Consider the following 13,317-nt stretch of genomic DNA (forward strand, 5'->3'; position numbering starts at 1 on the left):
ATTCTTCCAATCATGACATTAGTCTCTTTGCTATTTTTGGAATAAGATATTCCATTTTTTGACTGGGAATTTTGGCTAGCTGTTCCCTATCCTTGGAATATTTTCCCTTCTCATTACTACCTCCTGGCTACACTTCAAATCCCAGCTAAAATTCCATCTTCTAAGGGAAGCCTTTTCTGATCCCCTTTAATGCTAATCTTTTCTTTATGTTGATTATTTCCAATCTGCCTGTGTAGATATCTTATTTATACATTTGTTTTCATGTTGTTTCTTTCATTAGACTGAGGCTCTTGAAATTGCCTTTTGCCTTTCTTTATATCCCCAGTTCTTAGCATAGCACCTGGCACATGGCAGGAGTTATGTTTATTGGCTGAGCCCTGAATGGACGAATAAACTGTTAGACAATAAGCATTTATTAAGTACTACTAATTGTCAAGGCACTGGGCTAAGTGCTTGGAGATAAAAACAAATAACAAAAAGCAGCTCCCTGCACAGTCTGATGGGGAAGACAACACGCAAACTACTATATAGAAACATGATATAGACAGGATAAACTGAGTGTTTCAGTTTGATTGAAGAGGACTGGGAAGGACTTGCAGAAGGTGTGATTTTATCTGAGACTTGAGGGAAGCCAGGAGGTGGAACTGAGGAGCGAGAGGGTTCCAGACTCTCTCAGTGCTTTTTTTGTGCTAAGCATCCTGCTGAGCTGAGAAAACAAATACAAAAATCAGGTGATCTCTTGCCCTCAAGAAGCTTACATTCTGATGGCTGATAGCACATATAGGGGAGTGGTAGTTAGAGAAAAAAATCTTGTTCTTTGAGATAACAGGGACTTAAAAATTTTTTTTTTTCATTTAACAAAAATCTTCTTTCCCTTCCCTCCCCACTTGCAACAAAATATACATAGTCAAACAAATAAATTTCCGCATTGGCAAAGTCCAAAAACGCATATGGCATGCCTTTTCTAAAAGCAATGGTAATATTGATTTGATTATTAAGCTCAGAGCAGTAACCAGAAAAGTTGGGATTATGGTAGGAGATGGGGGATGGGGTTGGCCAAGACAACAAGATGGCTCAGGTGGAATATCACAGATATGGTAGCACTGGTGAATTTGCATTTACTATTTACAAATCAAGGCAGCTCAGCCCTTGGGTAGAAGTTCTAAAATCAAGCCAATTATTCTCAGGATCTGGGGTCGGTTTCAGGATAAGTATAAAACAGGTGGCAGGATAATCCAAGGGGATGTCTGAATGAGAAGTGAAGCATGAACTAGTTTGGGCTAGCTCTTTGTGATGGGCTAGGTGAGTTTGCAGACCCTGCTTTACTCAGCAATAGAATGAGTTTCTTCTCTTTCTAAAGGGGAGGGAGATACTGCAACCTCCCTCAGACAACCCACGATACAAGTAGGTGCTTTCTTAACCCTGTGTTCCTAATGTTCTACTTTTCAGATGCCTGCAGACTGCCTGCCTCCCTCTGTGCCATCAGACCACCTCAGTAATGAAGCTCATCCACTTGTCTCTCTCCAGCCTTCCTTTACGCACAGCAGGGCTGCACACAAAATGTGAGGTCCCTTTCCCCCGTCCCTTCTCACCCTCCGCATCCCCTTACTGTGCCCTGAAGTCACTGTCTCCATTTGCCAACTTCTGCTTGTCGGAGGAAAAACAGCGGCGATCATCTGCAGAACAAGGCCACCTATTGCATCACAGAAGAGCCTCGTTGTTTCTCTCTCATGCCCCTGCTTTTATTTTTCATTTGGAACAGACATTTTTAAAAATGCCCTTCTGTTCTAGAAAATGTAGACTGAAGAATGATGATGGTCCTGGGTTACTCAGAAAACTCTCCAGCTTCCTTCCTACTGGTGGCTGGAAAGATTGTTGGGAAGATATCTCTTTCGTTCTTGGATTGGGCCAGATGTATTTGGGAGATGATTGATGTTTCTTGTCATCCAGTCCTTTTAGCAGCAAAACAACCTGCGGGGCTAGGATGATTTATTATTATTAATTATTATCATTATTATTTTTTCGTGATATCAGTATTGTGTTTTTTTGTGGGAAAGTGAGTTTTTTTATACATATATATGATCAATATCTTTATTTATTGGTTGTTAACTGTTGCTGCTGTCTGGTATGTCTGAGCCCCAAGTATCCAGGGGCAAAACGTTTACATGTGCACGCGCCCCCCATGCTCGCTCAGGAGGACGGTGGCCCACAGTGGCCAAGAAGCCAAAAATACTTTCCCAGATACTGTGCTTGGTTTTTGGAGTGGGATTAGGGATGAAATTCTTGAAAGGGTTATATACCCATCTCTCTTCCAGATGCTTGCTTCCCTGGGTTCCCTTGCTTCCTCATTGCTTTCTCCTTTCCCTTATCTTTATCCTTTCTCCCATTCTCTTCCTCTACTACCCCTTCCCTAACCCCTCCCCAGCATTCTTCTGCATGATTCTCATGCTCATGCTCAGAGAGAGACCCCAGCTGCTTTTGCATTCAGATTTTCATTTGGCCTGGTTGCCTTTCTTGCTTCTTGCTTTTATGTCTTGGGCAGATTAGAGAAATTGAGTTTCTTAAAAGGTTGCACCAAAAAAGACTGTTTGGGGAAAGAACTCAATCAATTCTTTTAGTAAAGAGCTTAGAGAAGGGAAAATCCATCCTATTCACAGAAGAGTGAAAAGCTGCTATTAGCCAAAAACTTAAGTAGCCTCCCTTTGGGGAGACTTGCAAATGATTCCCGAACCTTCCCATTCAGCATATTCCTCCCCTCCCACAATTTTTCCTTTTTGAGGAGAGACACAAGAATTTAAATATCTGTACTCCTCTGGCTCACATTTAGTAGACACTTACCTCCGTGTTTATTGAACCGAGGCGTCTTTGGGTCCACTGGGTGAACAATTATAGGGAAAGAAGCTTGTTCAAAGAGATAATTGTCCATCAATTCGACATTAAGTCAAATCAATGAATTTATGTTCATTAATGAACAACCATTTATTTAACTCCTATTAAGTGCAAGTGTGGTAGATTCTGAGAATATAAAGACAAAAACAAAACATTCCTGGCCCGTAAGGGGCTTACCTTCTATTGAGTCTGTCAGGCAACAGCCTCATATTTCTTGGGGAGAGCTCTAACCTCTTTTTGGAAATTGAGAAAAATAGCTAAACCATGATATTCTAGAAAATGTTGCCAAAGCTTTTAGTGGAAAGGACAAACAGAAAGCCAACCAGAGAGTTCCATGGGTGATGTCATGTAACTTTCTGTTTCCTTTGATGTTTGATGAATGTCCTGCCATCTTATTTTTCCTTTGAGTCTAAAATGGGGAGGATAATGTGCCAGGCCTGGCTGTTCACAGCTGTTCACACTTTTCCTTAGCCAGATGATTGGGAATTATGACCGGCCTGTAGAGAGCATGCCTTATAAATTTAGTTCTATTGCAGTGACAATTAATGTCAATCACTAAGAATTAGCAACCTGATCTTTCTGTTTTTGTTCTCCTACTATCCCTGCCTTGCCATACTACTAAAGAGTTGGCCTTGGAAACAGCTTGCACCCAGTATGACTTGGTTGACATCTGCCCTTACCTGAAAACTTAAGAGTCCCACTCTGGGCAGATAATCTTGAACATTTCAGAGCCCACATCCCTCTCTCTCTTTCCACAGTTCCTTGTTCTTTCTGCCCTTCTCTGACAAAGATATCTCTTTTTAGGGAAAGGGGCATTCTGGACTTGGTGGCTGATCATCCTCTCTAAACATTCTGCTATGTCTTCCTTTTGATATGTAGAGTTTTTTAGAATCCACTTAGATCCTAACCCAAAGCTTCTCCTCCAGCCATTTGTTTCCCTAAAACGCCAATCATCCTCTTTCTTAGGGCTCTTGGGGGCTCTCCTTCCTGCGCCTTCCATGATGTTCCCATCTCACTGCTGTTTTCTTGTGTGAATTGCAATCTAGTTTGGAATCCTTACTCTGATCTTCATCTCTTATTGTAACTCCAAGGGATTGAGGGTGGCTTCAGAGGAATCTTATGGCTTCATTCTCTAGCATTTTCAAGGATCTCCCTTTCTCCCTGGGGAAACAGTGTAAAAATTCTTCTTATTAGGCTCAGGCTTGTTCTCCCTTCCCAAGAACCTCAACACACTTGGGGATGGGATTAGGTATGAGCAAGTTAGGGATTCTTGGTTAGATTTTCGCTCTTTGTCTACTTCTGAGAGAACTCTCTTGGCTTTCTCTTGTAAGCTATCTTTTTAAGCTCAACCAGATGGCTTGTGGAGGAATTTCTTGGATCAAAGATTGAGTAGGCACTGTTGTTTAAGCCTGTATTCTTCCTGACCCATTTTTGAGCTTTCTTACTTTCCATAGTCATCTCTTAAAATGGATAGCACCTTTGCTGGGTTAGCTATGGAAAGATACTTCTAGCTCCCTTCTATATCTGAAGGCTCAGCTTCTAAGGTTTTTCATTTAGCAAGGACAGCTGGGCTGGACCAGAGAATTCTATATGGGAGCAACCTTCCCCCTCTTAAGCTCCACAACCAGATGTTAAAGACCATATGAGATAGAAAATTATCAGTGTCAAGCAGAGAGGCAGTGTCACTTAGTGAAAAGACAGTAGGCAGGAAAATCAGACTTGGATTCAAGTTCCATTTATGCCCTTAATTTGCTTTATGATCTTGGCCAAGCTGCTTCCTGTTTCTAAACCTCAGATTCCTTATGGGTAAAATGAGGGAATTAGACTACATGGATTTGTAAGGTCTCTTCTGACTCTTAAGGTATCATGAGTCTGAGCTCTGATCTTCTACAAGGGGGAAGGTTGAGCTCATATTCTCAGGATCTAGAGAAGCGCCAGAGTCATCTCTTGATGTGACTTTTCTCTTGTTCCATTCAGGCCCTTGATCCAGGGCTCCATAAGAGTAGTAACCATCAGTCAATAATATCAGGGTCCTCTGATAGCTTAAGAGAAAAACCCCAGATGAATTTTAGCTAATGTAGTAGGTCTGTCTTTTGCTTATTGTGCTCAGAACTCCTTGGTGCCTTGAGGTGCCTGATGGTCAAAGTTAGTTATCTGTCTGACTCTCTTTGAGATTTGGTTCTTTCAAAGAGAAGGCAAATTATAAATAGCCAGGGTGGATTGTGATTGGTAGTAGGGATAGAAATGTTTGATTTCCTTCACTCCCCTTCCCCCAAAAATACGTCATTCAGTACCCCTTTTTTCTTTGTGAATAAAAAGAAAGTCAGCAGTTTGCTGGCTTTCTCTCCCGTTCACCACTGCAGTGCAGAGTTAAGAGTGGGAAGCTGTTAATAGACATGCCTTCTTGCCTCCAGTCTCAAATTCTTCATTACCTTTTATATTTTTCTCTTGAGGACTGTTTCCACACAAGTAATTGGCCCTTCATAAACAGATCTTTAGCAGATGGATACTTTCTCCATTTTATAGGGGTTAATTGATGTGGGTGCTATATACCGATACAGTGTTTGATGAACCCTAAAAATGTCTCTGGTAACTGTAAATATTTCCTGGTGAATTGGTGGAAAGAAAGGGAATATGCATTTATATTGTACCTATTATGTACCAGACACTGTGCTGAGTGTCTTTGCTTTACAAATATTATTTCATTTGAATTAAGATTTCTTTTGGATACAATGTCGATTCCCTTGTCCTGTCTCAGACTAAATTTGGGATAAGTTTCTTGGAGTCTTTCAATGGCTACTTAGGGACTAGGACCATACATATGGCTTTTGAATGACAGGATTCACAAAGGTTGACCTTACTGCTGCTCTTGAATTGGTCTTATGACTAAATACTGTGTTTTCCTCTTCTGCCCTCTTATGGAAGGGATTCTGTGGGTCTTGACTCATATGGTTTTGGAGGAAGGGGGCGGTCATTTTATTCATGCCTTCTTACATAAGATCATTTTTGTGTCTGGTGAGATCTATTTGAGGTACCAGGGGCTTGGACTTGGAATTTGAAAGTTGTGCTGCCCTTTCCTTAAGCGACCCCAGGAAAGTTGTTTTCCATTTTTTTGGACTCCATTTCCCCTCTAGAAGACTCTACCTTCTTCCCTCTTCCTCTTAGTGACATGCATGTTCCACAAAGGCAGCACTGTGCTTTCTAAGAAACCTTTTCTTAACTTGTTGGTGGAGATGCGAGTCAGTCATTATTTCCTTGCTCCAGGTTGTAAAGACCTATCTGAAGGCTAGATTCCCATAGAAAACATCATTCCAATCTTTCCCTATTATCTTCCATTCCCACCCCCTTTTAGTCTAGTTCGTTTCCCTTGCAAGTTCCCTGGTCCACAAGTTCTTTAAGAAGCCTTTATTTTGTGCCCTAACCTCTGAAGGAATTTCTCCCACCTCTATTAATTTTTCTGCATGATTCCTGGACTTATTTTAGAGCTGCTTCTCTGGATTCTGGCCTCTTTGCTCACAAGTGACAAGCATCTCTTCCAGGGATGCCCAGACGCCAGGTGCCAGGTGGGGAAGACTAGAGCTAATACCATGTGTTCCATCTAATCTAGCTGGGGACAAGAAACTTTAAGATTCTGGGCTGTTCCCTGCTGTGTCTGCTCCTCCTCCCTGCTGATCCCCAGCTCCAATCCCAGCCTTTGCCTCCCAACATGTCTGCTTCCTACTTTTGTTGATGGTAACTTATGAGAATTTCATAATTTTCTAGTGATTAAATATTTAACCATGAAGCATTTCAAATAACGTTGAGATAAACGTACACATCATTTATACTGACGTCTCTTCCTTGTGAAATGCTTTTAAGTTTGACAACAAACTTCCTTATAAGACAGATGTCAGTCTTTTCTTAAAGGGACACTGTCCCCTTGTTCTAGAAAGTGGCTGCTCATGCTCAGTAACTCCAGGCCAGGAAACAGTTTCTTCCAGAAATCTGTCTCTGCTGTTGACCTAGGAAAACTGAGTCTTGAGTTTTGGAGCAGGATACTGAGACCCATGTACACTCCCTGGTGGTAATAAGTTGTAACTGCACCAACTTCCACTTAGGGATGGCTATAGAGTTAGTCAGCCAGGTGATTGCTGCTGTTTTTATGGACAAGGAAGCTAGGGATTTGGGTGGGAAGGAGGCTTTGGTTTGAAAATGCTTTAGGCTTCTGGTTCCAGTTTTCCGACAATGTCTCTTTCAACTATTTCTCAACCCACGCCCAGGCCTGATCCCACTTTCCCCCACCCCTCCCACCCCACCCCCAGGGATGTCGGAATTCATTAGGTTATGGTCACTGTGATCTGAAGCCTTGCCCTTTTTTTTAAGATATCTGCAGAATAATTCCAATGATTGATTTTTGAATGAATAAAGTTTTTGTTGAATAATGAAGCTGGTCCCATCTTCTGTTGTATAGCCACGGTCAGCCTCTCTACCTATAGTAACGGGCCCTCAGTAGTCCTGTTGCCTTTTACTCACTAGGGGTGGGGTAGATTCCAGGTCCCCTTCCCCTTTGTGAATTCTCTTCCCCACTCCTTGTCTTGGGGGACTAACATTGGCCTCAGACTCAGAAATCTGGAGTTGAAAGGACCTCGAGGGCCATCCAGTCTAATTCCCTCATTTCCCATAAATACCTTTTGTAGCTGGGACAGTTCCTGGGGCTACAGCTTCAGAATGTTTTGGTTCCGGCCCCCTCGCGCTCTGCTTGCTGACTTCCTGTATATAGGCAGGCCCGGCACTCCCGCTCTGTGTGGACAGGACGGACTGTCCAAGGGCAGCCATCACCCCAGTCCCACCTACCTCACAGGGTTGTTGTGGGGATCCACGGAGATGAGATGATGGACCCAAGTGCTCACTTTGCAAAGCTGAAAGTGACGTGTAAATAGAGAGCATTATAAATTCTGATTGTTTCCCCACTTAGGAGTTTTGTCTTGTTTGGAAACAAATTAGGTAGCTCTTTAAAAGCAGCAAAGTTTTTTGGGTGGTGGGAGCCTTTCTCATTTTTTTGGTTGGCTTGCTTGCTAGTCTGCCTTCTTCCCCGCTGGAGATGCCTTTCTGCCTGGAACTGTGTGTGTGTGTGTGTGTGTGTGTGTGTGTGTGCGTGTGTGTGTGTGATAAAGATGAAAAGAGGATGTCATGGCTGTGAGCTGTTTCCAGTACCTGTTGTTACAGGCTGCCAGATGTTAGAGATGCTGAATATTATAGGTGCCTGTGTGGGCCAAATTGCATGCCTCACCTTAACTGCCCCCAAACCCTCCCCTAGTGCTCTGTGTTGTGTATGTTGTCAGTGTCGCACCAATTAAACACACTACCTGGACTGTCCTCTCTTTTCCCTTCGTGTGGACCTGTTGCTTTTCCTTCTCTTTTTATGTTGTTTTTGTTTTGATGTTTTTAAAGGTCTTTTTTTTTTTTTTTTTTTGGTGTTTTTTTTCCCTCTCTCATGAAATCTTCCTCTGTTCTTTGGGATATTATCTGAATCCAAGTAATATTCTTCAAAAGAGAACCTGTGGTTTAAGAGAAGCTAGATGCTAAATGTCGAGTGTCTGCCTGGGTATAGAAGGAAATGGAGTGGACAGAATCCTGGCTCTAGTGTTCATTCCCTGTGTGACTTTGCTAAGCCATCATATCTCTCTGGGTGTCAGTTTCCTCATCAGTAAAATGAGAGGGTTGGATACTATCGCATGACAGGACAGCGCAGACCATGTCCGCCAGCGGACAGAAACCCCCACCAGCCTAGCCATATCACCACAAATTTCTACCACCATATGACTCCAAAACATTTTGTCAAACTGCAGGGAAAAAATATCCTTAACTCACCGTGCCCCATAGCCTACAACAATTTGCCCCATTGTGGGAGTGAAGATGGTAATTGGATAGGCTCCTTTCAGCTTGACTCCCCCATTTTCCCTCTGGTTTTGGGGTGAGCCTGAGAGTTGAGCTTTGCCACAGGCCAGGATTTCAGAGGTGCCATCTCAGTCCTTCTCTCCCACCTCCAGACCACATATCTCTCTTTGGGATTTGTGGTTTGCTCAGCACTGTGCTATATAGGCCCTGTAGAAGCCACAAACCAGTGTGGCCCCTGTCATTAAGCAGCTATCAATCTTGTTAGGGGACATAAGATAAACCCATGAATGAACAATAAGAGCTAAATTGTAGGGTACATTTAGATTGACCCTGGCCACGATTTTCTTGTTTAGGACCAAACTTTTAAGGGTGAATGTATCACTGGGATAACTGAACCAGTCTCTGAAGGTCAAAGATTTTGCGTCTGAATAAGCTAGTATCAGATCAAGATTTATTCTCCAATTCCTTTTTTGGAGGAAAAATAACCCAGGGTATCACATCTTGAACATATGAGAGAGAGAGAGAAAGAGAGAGAGAGAGAGAGATGGATGTAGATAGAGGAAAGGAGAGAGAGTGAGAACCTAAAGGGAAGGAAGAAATGAAGGTTTTTGGTATTTTCCATGGACAAAAAGGTAAGCTTCCCAAGACCAGGAGCCTATTTGATATCAGGCTCTTAATGAGACCCCTGGGGGGAAAAGGCATTTGTCAAGCTCCATCAACTTCAGATACAATTCCAGTGCCATTCCTTGTTTGATTTATCATCTGGGCAGCCACAGTAAAGGGTCTTTCCTAATATGGAAAGGGCTGTGAAGATCCCCTATGTGGATGGCCATATATACTTGCCCTGGGTGAAGGATCTTTGTTTTGTTTTTAAAGTTTTTTTTTTTTTTTTCCAAAAATGAAGCTTGTCAAAAATTTGTCAGAGAAAAAGAGAGCCCAGTGTTATCTTGCAAGTCTTACTCTGATAATAAAGGCTTTAGAAGACAAACTTCATGGTCTACACAACGAGTGAAATATTTGTGAGTTAGAAATCCACTAACAAGGTAAAAACTATCTCTGCTTCTATCAGGAATTGGAAAATAATGTGAAAAATAAAAGGGGTTGAGGTAGCATGGTGAAGTGAATAATGAGAGACTTTAGAGTCAGGAAGAATTCAAGATACATGATTCCATCAACCTACTAAGTGTCCTAAGCAACTCTTTCGTGCTATCTGTTGCAAAGCAGATACAGATCTGTATTGGTAGAAGGAATTTCTTCACTCAGAATTGTTTAAACCAATGAGATCACATACCTTGTACTCTTCCACCAAAAATAAACATACATAAATTAAAAGGGTCACATGGCCTCTGTAAACTTTAAGCTTCCCTGGAACTGGTAAGTATTTAGCAGAGCCCATAATTTCCACGGACTTCCAAAATGTGATTACATCCGGGCTTTAGAGCTCTATAGAAAGAATACAATCTGCTACTAAATCTATTGTTCTTATCACTGGAGGGCTGGGTTAGCTATTCAGTCAACAAATATTTATAAAGTCCCTACTGTGTGCTTAGGTAAAATACGGATCTTCTCTAGTAGAGGGCTGATAATGTTCTCTTAAGGAGGACTTCCAAATGGTCTTAGGAAATAAGAAAAACTTTGGAAATTGAAACGGCTGAAGGGTTCTGGGAGGTAGCAGGGCCTCAAGGACCAGGAGGAGTTTGGGACCAATGACCAAGAGGAGGTTTTATTCGGGATATCAGGCCCTAGAGGGCGCCAAACACAAAGATAATGCCATCTCAATCTTGACCCCATGTGAGCTGTCCCAGATTCCTGCGCAAATCCCAGAGAAATTTCTTAAGGAACCCAATGGGGTCAACCTAGATCCTGGACCATTTACTAGAAGGAGGGAGATTCCTCCGCCCTACCCCAATAGTCTTGATCTTCACATCTGGGAAATAGTTGTTGGTGCTTAGAATATATATGTGCATATATATATACAAAGTTTCATAGATTTAGAATTGGAAAGAACCTTCAAGGCCATTTAAAGTGCATTTGAATCCAGTAGAAGAGGAATTCGGATCTTGGCAGGATTTGAACCCAGACCTTCCTGATTTAAAGTATAAGCATTCCTTCTACTATCTCATTTATAAAGTGCTCAACACAGTGTTTGGAACGTAATAGGTCTTAACAAATGCTTGTTCCCGCATTCCCTTCTTATTAGACTGCAAGGAACCTTAGAATATAGAACATTAATTATGTCATTTAAATTGGGGTATCACTGGGTGAGGAACAGAAACAAGAAATAAAATGGGCCTGAGATAAAGAAGGAAATTTGGGAAAATCAGTATGAAAAACTTAAAATGTAGGAGAAAAATTATTTTACTGAATTATTTTTGCCTTTGACATTTAACATTGTGACATCAGATGAATCGTTTTCCTTTCCAGGCCTCAGTTTTCCCAATTGTAAAATGGAGGAAATGGAAGAATTGATTTTTATGATCCCTTTCAGCTTGATGTTCTAAGGGAATTCACTATGTGGATTTTATCTCAGATTGGTTAGACTTGCTTCTGTTCTCCTAGTTCCTAGGTCCTGGGTTCAGCAATTTGCTTAATCATGTCTCTTCAGCTAAAAAAATTATGAGGCCAGTCAGATGTGGCTCTTCTGAATTATAAAGCAAAGAGACCAGGATTAGCAGAACCAGTTGGGGCAAGAACACAGCAATCATGTGGAAAGTCAAAGATTTCTTTCAGTACAAGAGCCAGATAGACAGTACTTTCTGAAGCAAATAGGCAGCATGTGAGGGAACAAATGATTCCACTGAGACAATCTCTTAGGAAATGGAAAAAAAATCTTTTGGATTATTTAGAGCCCAAAAATGTGGGGCTCCCAAGCGGCTGGAAAAGATGAAATGACGAGGCTGGAAAGTGATTGATGAAGGTCAGTTGTGTTTTTCTGTCCGATTCTTTTGTTTGTGGACTTCCAACCTCATCACGTCTCCTCTTGGCCTGACTGAAGCTGCATTCTTCCTTCTGCACCAAACAACTATAGGGACAAGCTGTGGAGCAACTGTAGCCTAGACATTAGAAACTGAGGGTAAAAAAAAATTAAATTTATGGGACCTTGTTATCTGAAAGTCATGCTATCTAGAAAGACAGTCATAGGCTCCCTTCCATTGGTCTGTGAGAAACTTTGTGCCAAATTGGAGTTGATCTTACACTCTCTATCTGAAAATAATAATAATAGTTAACTTTTTTTTATAAACTCTGAATTTGAAAAGAGCTTTACATATTATCTTATTAGATCCTCACAATAACCCTAGGAGCTAGGTACTATTATTATCTTTATTTTACAGATGAGGACACTGAGAGATTAAGTGACTTTTCCAGGATCACAGAGCTAGTAAATGCCTGAAGAAAGATTAAAAGTCATTTTTTTTAACTCAAAATGAAGTATTCTATCCACTCTGCCACTTAACTGCCTCAATAATAATTACTGTTGATGGTAAATAATCACAGCTCATGTGGCTTGGAGAAGCAGGAGAAGTCCTGCTTGATTAAAGAGTTCTTCAATTCTATTTGGGATTATAGGATATGAACCTTTATTCACTCAAAAATGGATAACTCTTATGGTGTGAGGCATGTATGCTAATTGTTGCTAGTAAGGGTGAAAATTCCTTTCCCCCTTGCTAAAAGTCTAAGGCCTTTAAAGAAAGCCATTTATAAGGTCAAAAGCTCCCAAAGACTGAAACCTCATTTTAAAAAATTTTTTAAGGATAACTTTATTTTCAAAATATATGCAAAGATATTTTTAACCCTCACCCTTGAAAAGCCTTGTGTTCCAAATTTTTGTCCCTCCCTTTCCCCTAGCCTCTCCCTTAGACAGCAAGTAGTCCAATATAGGTTAAATGGGCAATTCTACTAAACATATTTCCACATTTATCATTCTGTTAAAAAAAAATCAGATCAAAAGGAGGGAAAATGAGAAAAAAACACAAAGCAAGCAAACAACAACTACAAAAAACAACTGAAAATACTATGTAGTGATCTACATTCAATCCTCATAATCATCTTCTTGAGTGCAGATGGTTCTCTCCATCACAAGTCTATTTGGCCTGAATCAACTCATTGTTGAAAAGAGCCAAGTCCATCACAGTTGATCATCACATAATGTTGTTGTTATGTACAATGTTCTCTTGAATGAAACCTTATTCTGAATCTTTTTTGTGTCCTTGGACGCTTGGAAGTCTGTTGAAGTCAATGGGACTCCTCAGAATAATGTTTTAAAATTGGCTATCATAAAATATATAAGATTATAAAGGAAAACTAATTGTGTTTGAAATGGTTATCGAAATATTAAAAAATCAAATTCATGAACACCAGGTAAGAAAGAGGTAAGTTCCTGCAGAAAGAGTTCGTCTTCTATGTACACACACAACCACCAGGCATCTTCAACAAAATTTCCTCTCCTTCCCCCAGTCACTAGAGGCCAATCAAGAATTCTCTGTACCATTCCAGCAAGATGATTGGACACATGTCCATCTCCATGTTCAGTGTCTACTTTTTTGAAGACAA

At 41.0% G+C, this 13,317-nt stretch overlaps 1 protein-coding gene across 1 annotated transcript in view; it reads left to right on the forward strand.

The window, feature by feature from the left end:
* The window catches only part of NCS1 (neuronal calcium sensor 1), a 96,345-nt gene extending 86,591 nt beyond the window's left edge, over positions 1-9,754 (forward strand). Inside the window, exon 8 of the mRNA XM_051980196.1 lies at positions 1,450-9,754. The gene's annotated coding sequence lies outside the window, so the exon portion shown is untranslated. The remainder of the gene's footprint in view (positions 1-1,449) is intronic.
* Positions 9,755-13,317: the final 3,563 nt, after the last annotated feature.

This window comes from Antechinus flavipes, chromosome 2, assembly GCF_016432865.1.
Source record: "Antechinus flavipes isolate AdamAnt ecotype Samford, QLD, Australia chromosome 2, AdamAnt_v2, whole genome shotgun sequence".
Classification (NCBI taxonomy): domain Eukaryota; kingdom Metazoa; phylum Chordata; class Mammalia; order Dasyuromorphia; family Dasyuridae; genus Antechinus; species Antechinus flavipes.